The sequence below is a fragment of the Triticum dicoccoides genome, chromosome 3B (assembly GCF_002162155.2).
Source record: "Triticum dicoccoides isolate Atlit2015 ecotype Zavitan chromosome 3B, WEW_v2.0, whole genome shotgun sequence".
NCBI lineage: Eukaryota > Viridiplantae > Streptophyta > Magnoliopsida > Poales > Poaceae > Triticum > Triticum dicoccoides.
In genome coordinates this window covers 149,867,077-149,877,783 of record NC_041385.1, presented here as the reverse complement: position 1 = coordinate 149,877,783, position 10,707 = coordinate 149,867,077, and positions in this window count along the sequence as shown.

Sequence of the window (10,707 nt, the reverse complement as noted above, 5' to 3'; positions counted from 1 at the left end):
AAGGGTGAGGCCCAAGCCGTGGAGGAAGTGAGGAACAAATACTACGCTCTCATTCGGCTCGGGAGTAGGGATGACCTGCCCTGGAGCAGGAAGCCTATGCTGGATGTCGGCAGTCAGATATCCGACCTCCCTGAGCCTCACAATGTCCTCCTCTTTGATTGAGGAAGCCACCCATCGGCCTTGAAGGTTGGATCCGGACATATTGGAGGATCTGGGGTGTTTGAGTTTGGGCCTCGGGTGTTAGAACTCGAGATGCGAAAGGGAGCAAGGGTGGTGGAAAAGAGGTATAGGCCTCGGCTCCTTTATAAAGGGGGTGAATATCAAGAGTCCTTAGCGTGACCGCTTGGGACTTATCTAAAAACAAGGAGTAATACCAACAGTCGTCGTGGGGTGGCGCACGCCCGTATTGATGGAAGATCCCGTAATAAGGGGAACACGATCTCTGCTTTTGTAGGGAGTGCCAATAAAACCGCCTTGCAACGTGTATCAAGGTGGGCTAAGAAAAACCGGTTCGTGTTGGGCCAGGCCACGATACAAAGGCACAACGCACAAAGATTGCTAGCAGATCAGATTTATGCTATGCCCCCTACGATGGTATGTGAAGATCATCTTGCAGATCCGGACACGGTCTAAGTGTTCGATGATTACTTTGGAGTATTCGGAGATGGAACCCACCTTGCAATGCCGAAGACAAGACTGCGCGCCGGACTCATCGTCATTGAAGCCTGGTTCAGGGGCTACTGAGGGAGTCCTGGATTAGGGGGTATCCGGACAGCCGGACTATATGCTTCGTCCAAACTGTTGGAGTGTGAAGATACAAGACTCAAGACTCCGTCCCATGTCCGGATGGGACCCTCCTTTGTGTTGAAGACAAGCTTGGCGATCCGGATATTATATTTCCTTCCTTGTAACCGACTCCATGTAAACCCTAGCCCTCTCCGGTGTCTATATAAACCGGAGAGTTTGGTCCTTAGAGGGACGATCACAATCATAATCATCACAGGCTAGCTTCTAGGGTTTAGCCTCTACGATCTCGTGGTAGATCAACTGTTGGAAATATGCCCTAGAGGCAATAATAAATTAGTTATTATTATATTTCCTTGTTCATGATAATCGTTTATTATCCATGCTATAATTGTATTGATAGGAAACTCAGATACATGTGTGGGTACATAGACAACACCATGTCCCTAGTAAGCCTCTAGTTGACTAGCTCGTTGATCAATAGATGGTTACGGTTTCCTGACCATGGACATTGGATGTCGTTGATAACGGGATCACATCATTAGGAGAATGATGTGATGGACAAGACCCAATCCTAAGCCTAGCACAGAGATCGTGTAGTTCGTATGCTAAAGCTTTTCTAATGTCAAGTATCTTTTCCTTAGACCATGAGATTGTGCAACTCCCGGATACCGTAGGAATGCTTTGGGTGTACCAAATGTCACAACATAACTGGGTGGCTATAAAGGTGCACTACAGGTATCTCCGAAAGTGTCTGTTGGGTTGGCACGAATCGAGACTGGGATTTGTCACTCCGTGTAAACGGAGAGGTATCTCTGGGCCCACTCGGTAGGACATCATCATAATGTGCACAATGTGACCAAGGGGTTGATCACGGGATGATGTGTTACGGAACGAGTAAAGAGACTTGCCAGTAACGAGATTGAACTAGGTATCGGCATACCGACGATCGAATCTCGGGCAAGTACAATACCGTTAGACAAAGGGAATTGTATACGGGATCGATTGAGTCCTTGACATCGTGGTTCATCCGATGATATCATCGTGGAACATGTGGGAGCCAACATGGGTATCCAGATCCCGCTGTTGGTTATTGACCGGAGAACGTCTCAGTCATGTCTACATGTCTCCCGAACCCGTAGGGTCTACACACTTAAGGTTCGATGACGCTAGGGTTATAAAGGAAGTTTGTATGTGGTTACCGAATGTTGTTCGGAGTCCCTGATGAGATCCCGGACGTCACGAGGAGTTCCCGAATGGTCCGTAGGTAAAGATTTATATATGGGAAGTCCTGTTTTGGTCACCGGAAAAGTTTTGGGTTTTATCGGTAACGTACCGGGACCACCGGGAGGGTCCCGGGGGTCCACCAAGTGGGGCCACCAGCCCTGGAGGCTTGCATGGGCCTAGAGTGGAAAGGGACCAGCCCCAGAGTGGGCTGGTGTGCCTCCCACCCTTTCCCAAGGCGCAGCTAGGAGGGGAGAGGGGAAACCCTAGGCGCAGATGGGCCTATAGGCCCACCCTAGGGCGCGCCCCCTCTCTCCCCCTCTTGGCCGCCCCCTCTAAGTCCCATCTAGGGCTGGCCACCGCCCCTAGGGGTGGAAACCTAGGTGGGGGCGCAGCCCCCTCTCCCCCTATATATAGTGGAGGCATTGGAGCAGCCCAACACATGAGCTTCTTCTCCTGTTGGCGCAGCCCTACCTCTCTTTCTCCTCATATCTCGCGGTGCTTGGCGAAGCCCTGCTGGACTACCACGCTCCTCCATCACCACCACGCCGTTGTGATGCTGCTGGATGGAGTCTTCCTCAACCTCTCCCTCTCTCCTTGCTGGATCAAGGCATGGGAGACGTCACCGGGTTGTACGTGTGTTGAACGCGGAGGTGCCGTCCGTTCAGCACTAGGATCTCCGGTGATTTGGATCACGACGAGTACGACTCCTTCAACCCCATTCTCTTGAACGCTTCCGCTTAGTGATCTACAAGGGTATGTAGATGCACTCTCCTTCCCCTTGTTGCTGGTTTCTCCATAGATAGATCTTGGTGACACGTAGGAAAATTTTGAATTTCTGCTATGTTCCCCAACAATGGCATCATGAGCTAGGTCTATTGCGTAGATTCTTTGCACGAGTAGAACACAAAATAGTTGTGGGCGTTGATTTTGTTCAATATGCTTACCGTTACTAGTCCAATCTTGTTTCGACGGTATTGTGGGATGAAGCGGCCCGGACCGACCTTACACGTACGCTTACGTGAGACAGGTTCCACCGACTGACATGCACTTGGTGCATAAGGTGGCTAGCGGGTGCCAGTCTCTCCCACTTTAGTCGGAACGGATTCGATGAAAAGGGTCCTTATGAAGGGTAAATAGCAATTGACATATGACGTTGTGGTTTTTGCGTAGGTAAGAAACGTTCTTGCTAGAAACCCATAGCAGCCACGTAAAACATGCAAACAACAATTAGAGGACGTCTAACTTGTTTTTGCAGGGTATGCTATGTGATGTGATATGGCCAAGAAGAATGTGATGAATGATATGTGATGTATGAGATTGATCATGTTCTTGTAATTGGAATCATGACTTGCATGTCGATGAGTATGACAACCGGCAGGAGCCATAGGAGTTGTCTTTATTTATTGTATGACCTGCGTGTCATTGAACAACGCCATGTAATTACTTTACTTTATTGCTAACCGGTAGCCATAGTAGTAGAAGTAATAAGTTGGCGAGGCAACTTCATGGAGACACGATGATGGAGATCATGATGATGGAGATCATGGTGTCATGCCGGTGACGATGATGATCATGGAGCCCCGAAGATGGAGATCAAAAGGAGCAATATGATATTGGCCATATCATGTCACTATTTGATTGCATGTGATGTTTATCATGTTTATACATCTTATTTGCTTAGAATGACGGTAGTAAATAAGATGATCCCTCATTAAAATTTCAAGAAAGTGTTCCCCCTAACTGTGCACCGTTGCGAAAGTTCGTCGTTTCTAAGCACCACGTGATGATCAGGTGTGATGGATTCTTACGTTCACATACAACGGGTGTAAGACAGATTTACACACGCGAAAAACTTAGGTTGACTTGACGAGCCTAGCATGTACAGACATGGCCTCGGAACACAAGAGACCGAAAGGTCGAGCATGAGTCATATAGTAGATACGATCAACATGAAGATGTTCACCGATGATGACTAGTCCATCTCACGTGATGATCGGACACGGCCTAGTTGACTCAGATCATGTAATCACTTAGATGACTAGAGGGATGTCTATCTGAGTGGGAGTTCATAAGATGAACTTAATTATCCTGAACATAGTCAAAAGATCTTTGCAAATTATGTCGTAAGCTCGCGCTTTAGTTCCACTGTTTAGATATGTTCCTAGAGAAAATATAGTTGAAAGTTGACAGTAGCGATTATGCGGACAGTAGAAAGCTTATGTCCTTAATGCACCGCTCAGTGGGCTGAACCCCAAACGTTGTTTGTGGATGTTGCGAACATCGGACATACACGTTTTGATAACTACGTGATAGTTCAGTTAAATGGTTTAGAGTAGAGGCACCAAAGACGTTTTCGAAACTTCGCGGAACATATGAGATGTTTCGAGGGCTGAAATTGGGATTTCAGGCTCGTGCCCACGTCAAGAGGTATGAGACCTCCGACGATTTTCTTAGCCTGCAAACTAAGGGAGAAAAGCTCAATCGTTGAGCTTGTGATCAGATTGTCTGAGTGCAACAATCACTTGAATCGAGTGGGAGTTGATCTTCCAGATGAGATAGTGATGTTTCTCCAAAGTCATTGCCACCAAGCTGCTAGAGCTTCGTGATGAACTATAACATATCAGGGATAGATATGATGATCCTTGAGGTATTCACGATGTTTGACACCGCGAAAGTAGAAATCAAGAAGGAGCATCAATTGTTGATGGTTGGTGAAACCACTAGTTTCAAGAAGGGCAAGGGCAAGAAGGGATACTTCATGAAACGGCAAATCAGCTGTTGCTCCAGTGAAGAAACCCAAGGTTGAACCCAAACCCGAGACTAAGTGCTTCTGTGATAAGGGGAATAGTCACTAGAGCGGAATTACCCTAGATACTTGGTAGATGAGAAGGCTGGCAAGGTCGATAGAAGTATATTGGATATACATTATGTTAATGTGTACTTTACTAGTACTCCTAGTAGCACCAGGGTATTAGATACCGGTTCGGTTGCTAAGTGTTAGTAACTCGAAATAAAAGAGCTACGGAATAAACGGAGACTAGCTAAAGGTGAGCTGACGATATGTGTTGGAAGTGTTTCCAAGTTTGATGTGATCAAACATCGCACGCTCCCTCTACCATCAAGATTAGTATTAAACCTGAATAATTGTCATTTGGTGTTTGTGTTGAGCATAGACATGATTGGATTATGTCTATCGCAATACGGTTATTCATTTAAGGAGAATAATGGTTACTTAAATAATACCTTCAATGGTCTTACACCTAAAGGAATGGTTTATTGAATCTCGATCGTAGTGATACACATTTTCATGCCAAAATTATAAGATAGTAATGATAGTACCACTTACTTGTGGCACTGCCATCATATTGGTATAAAACGCATGAAGAAGCTCCATGTTGATGGATCTTTGGACTCACTCATTTTTGAAAAGTTTGAGACATGCGAACCATGTCTATTGGTGCATACGCATGAAGAAACTCCATGCAGATGGATCGTTTAGACTCACTTGATTTTGAATCACTTGAGATATGCAAATCATACCACATGGACAAGATGACTGAAAAGCCTCGGTTTCAGTAAGATGGAACTAGATAGCAACTTGTTGGAAGTAACACATTTTGATGTGTGCAGTCCAATGAGTGCTGAGGCATGCAGTGAATATCGTTATGTTCTTACTTCACAGATGATTCGAGTAGATGTTGAGTATATTTACTTGATGAAACACAAGTCTGAATTATTGAATGGTTCAAGTAATTTCAGAGTGAAGTTTAAGATCTTCGTGACAAGAGGATAGAATGTCTATGATATGATCATAGAGATGAATATCTGAGCTACGAGTTTTGGCACACAATTAAGACATTGTGGAAATTGTTTCACAATTAATACCGCCTGGAACACCATAGTGTGATGGTGTGTCCGAACATCATAGTAGCACCCTATTGGATATGGTGCGTACCTTGATGTCTCTTATTGAATTATCACTATCGTTCATGGGTTAGGCATTAGAGACAACCGCACTCACTTTAATAGGGTACCACGTAATTCCATTGAGACGACACCGTTTGGAGAAACCTAAGTTGTCGTTTCTTAAAAGTTTGGGGCTGCGACGCTTATGTGAAAAAGTTTCAGGTTGATAAGCTCGAACCCAAAGCGGATAAAATGCATCTTCATAGGACACCCAAAACAGTTGGGTATACCTCCTAATTCAGATCCGAAAGCAATAGGGATTGTTTCTTAAACCGGGTCCTTTCTCGAGGAAAAGTTTGTCTCGAAAAGTTGAATGGGGGGATGGTGGAGACTTGATATGGTTATTGAACCATTACTACAACTAGTGTGTAGCAGGGCACAGGAAGTTGTTCCTATGGCACCTACACCAATTGAAGTAGAAGCTTATGATAGTGATCATGAAACTTCGGATCAAGTCACTACCGTACCTCGTAGGGTGACAAGGATGTGTACTGCTTCAGAGTGGTACAGTAATCCTGTCTTGAAGGTCATGTTGCTAGACAACAATGAACCTACGAGCTATGGAGAAGCGATGGTGGGCCCAAATTCCGACAAATGGTTAGAAGCCATGAAATCCGAGATAGGATCCATGTATCAGAACAAAGCATGGACTTTGGTGGACTTGCCCAATGATCGGCAAGCCATTGAGATAAATGGATCTTTAAGAAGAAGACGGACGTGGACGGTAATGTCACCGTCTATGAAGCTCGACTTGTGGCGAAGAGTTTTTCACAAGTTCAAGGAGTTGACTACGATGAGATTTTCTCATCCGTAGCGATACTTAAGTCCGTCGGAATCATGTTAGCATTAGCTGCATTTATGAAATCTGGCAGATGGATGTCAAAACGAGTTTCCTTACCAGTTTTCGTAAGGAAAGGTTGTATGTGATACAATCAGAAAGGTTTTGTCAATCCTAAGGATGCTAAAGCTATGCTAGCTCCAGCGATCCTTCTAAGGACTGGAGTAAGCATCTCGGAGTTGGAATGTACGCTTTGATGAGATGATCAAAGATTTTGGATTTATACAAAGTTTATGAGAAACTTGTATTTCCAAAGAAGTGAGTGGGAGCACTATAGAATTTTTGATAAGTATATGTTGTAAACATATTGTTGATCAGAAATGATGTAGAATTTCTAGAAAGCATATAGGGTTATTTGAAAAGTGCTTTTCAATAAGAAACCTAGATCAAGCTACTTGAACATTGAGCATCAAAATCTATGAGGATGGATCAAAATGCTTAATAATACTTTCAAATGAGCATATACCTTGACATGATCTTGAAGGTGTTCAAGATGGATCAGTCAAAGAAGGAGTTCTTGCCTGAGATGTAAGGTATGAAGTTAAGACTTAAAGCTCGACCACGGCAGAAAAGAGAGAAAGGACGAAGGTCGTCCCCTATGCTTCAGACATAGGCTCTATAGTATGCTATGTTGTGTACTGCACCGGAAGTGTGCCTTGCCATGAGTCAGTCAAGGGGTACAAGAATGATCCAGGAATGGATCATTGGACAGCGTTCAAAATTGTCCTTGGAGTAAATAAGGACATGTTTCTCGATTATGGAGGTGATAAAGAGTTCGGCGTAAAGGGTTACGTCGATGCAAGCTTTAACACCTATCCGAGTGACTCTGAGTAGCAAACCGGATACGTATAGTGGAGCAACCATTTGGAATAGCTACAAGTGGAGCGTGGAAGCAACATTTACAATATGACATAGAGAATTACGAAGTACATACAGGATCTGAATATTACAGACCCGTTGACTAAAACCTCTCTCACAAGCAAAACAAGATCAAACCCCAGAACTCATTGAGTCTTAATCACATGATGATGTGAACTAGTTTAATGACACTAGTAAACTCTTTGGATGTTGGTCACATGGTGATGTGACCTGTGAGTGTTAATCACATGGCGATGTGAACTAGATTATTGACTCTAGTGCAAGTGGGAGACTGTTGGAAATATGCCCTAGAGGCAATAATAAATTAGTTATTATTATATTTCCTTGTTCATGATAATCGTTTATTATCCATGCTATAATTGTATTGATAGGAAACTCAGATACATGTGTGGGTACATAGACAACACCATGTCCCTAGTAAGCCTCAAGTTGACTAGCTCGTTGATCAATAGATGGTTACGTTTCCTAACCATGGACATTGGATGTCGTTGATAACGGGATCACATCATTAGGAGAATGATGTGCTGGACAAGACCCAATCCTAAGCCTAGCACAGAGATCGTGTAGTTCGTATGCTAAAGCTTTTCTAATGTCAAGTATCTTTTCCTTAGACCATGAGATTGTGCAACTCCCGGATACCGTAGGAATGCTTTGGGTGTACCAAACGTCACAACATAACTGGGTGGCTATAAAGGTGCACTACAGGTATCTCCGAAAGTGTCTGTTGGGTTGGCACGAATCGAGACTGGGATTTTTCACTCCGTGTAAACGGAGAGGTATCTCTGGGCCCACTCGGTAGGACATCATCATAATGTGCACAATGTGACCAAGGGGTTGATCACGGGATGATGTGTTACGGAACGAGTAAAGAGACTTGCCAGTAGCGAGATTGAACTAGGTATCGGCATACCGACGATCGAATCTCGGGCAAGTACAATACCATTAGACAAAGGGAATTGTATACGGGATCGATTGAGTCCTTGACATCGTGGTTCATCCGATGAGATCATCGTGGAACATGTGGGAGCCAACATGGGTATCCAGATCCCGCTGTTGGTTATTGACCGGAGAACGTCTCGGTCATGTCTACATGTCTCCCGAACCCGTAGGGTCTACACACTTAAGGTTCGATGACGCTAGGGTTATAAAGGAAGTTTGTATGTGGTTACCGAATGTTGTTCGGAGTCCCGGATGAGATCCCGGACGTCACGAGGAGTTTCGGAATGGTCCGAAGGTAAAGATTTATATATGGGAAGTCCTGTTTTGGTCACCGAAAAAGTTTCGGGTTTTATTGGTAACGTATCGGGACCACCGGGAGGGTCCCGGGGGTCCACCAAGTGGGGCCACCGGCCCCGGAGGCTTGCATGGGCCTAGAGTGGAAAGGGACCGGCCCCAGAGTGGGCTGGTGCGCCTCCCACCCTTTCCCAAGGCGCAACTAGGAGGGGAGAGGGGAAACCCTAGGCGCAGATGGGCCTATAGGCCCACCCTAGGGCGCGCCCCCTCTCTCCCCCTCTTGGCCGCCCCCTCCAAGTCCCATCTAGGGCTGGCCGCCACCTCTAGGGGTGGAAACCTAGGTGGGGGCGCAGCCCCCTCTCCCCCTATATATAGTGGAGGCATTGGAGCATCCCAACACATGAGTTTCTTCTCCTGTTGGCGCAGCCCTACCTCTCTTTCTCCCCATATCTCGCGGTGCTTGGCGAAGCCCTGCTGGACTACCACGCTCCTCCATCACCACCACGCCATTGTGCTACTGCTGGATGGAGTCTTCTTCAACCTCTCCCTCTCTCCTTGCTGGATCAAGGCATGGGAGACGTCACCGGGCTGTATGTGTGTTGAACGCGGAGGTGCCGTCCGTTCGGCACTGGGATCTCCGGTGATTTGGATCACGACGAGTACGACTCCTTCAACCCCGTTCTTTTGAACGCTTCCGCTTAGCGATCTACAAGGGTATGTAGATGCACTCTCCTTCCCCTCGTTGCTGGTTTCTCCATAGATAGATCTTGGTGACACGTAGGAAAATTTTGAATTTCTGCTATGTTCCCCAACATCAACTCTTGTACTACTCATATCATCAATATCAATCAAGCAGGAAGTAGGGTTTTACCTCCATCGAGAGGGCCCAAACCTGGGTAAACATTGTGTCCCTTACCTCCTGTTACCATTAGCCTAAGAGGCACAGATCGGGACCCCCTACCCAAGATCCGCCGGTTTTGACGCCGACACCGACCAATTGATAGAAAAGCGAAAAGTTATGATGATATCTAAGGCAATGATCATGAATATAGGCATCACGTCCGTGTCAAGTAGACCGAAACATTTTGCATCTACTACTATTACTCCACACATCGATCGACTCATGCCTGCATCTAGAGTATTAAGTTCATGAAGAACAGAGTAAGGCATTAAGTAAGATGACATGATGTAGAGGAATTAACTCAAGCAATATGATGAAAACCCCATCTTTTTATCCTCGATGGCAATAATACAATATGTGCCTTGCTGCCCCTACTGTCACTGGGAAAGGACACCCCAAGATTGAACCCAAAGCTAAGCACTTCTCCCATTGCAAGAAAAACCAATCTAGTTGGCCAAATCAAACCGATAGTTCGAAGAGAATTATAAAGATATCAAATCATGCATATAAGAATTCAGAGAAGATTCAAATAATATTCATACATAAGCTGATCATAAATCCACAAGTCATCGGATCTCGGCAAACACACCACAAAAAAGTATTACATCGAATAGATCTCCAAGAATATCGAGGAGAACATGGTATTGAGAATCAAAAAGAGAGAAGAAGCCATCTAGCTACTAGCTATGGACCCGTAGGTCTGTGGTAAACTACTCACGCTTCATCAGAAGGGCAATAGAGTTGATGTAGAAGCCCTCTGTGATCGAATGCCCCTCCGGCAGGTTGCCGGAAAAGGTCCCTAGATGGGATCTCAAGGGTACAGAAGGTTGCAGCGGTGGAAAAGTGTTTTCATGGATGCCTATGGTGGTTTGGGGGTATATGGGAATATATAGGCGAAAGAATTAGGTCAAGAGGGTCA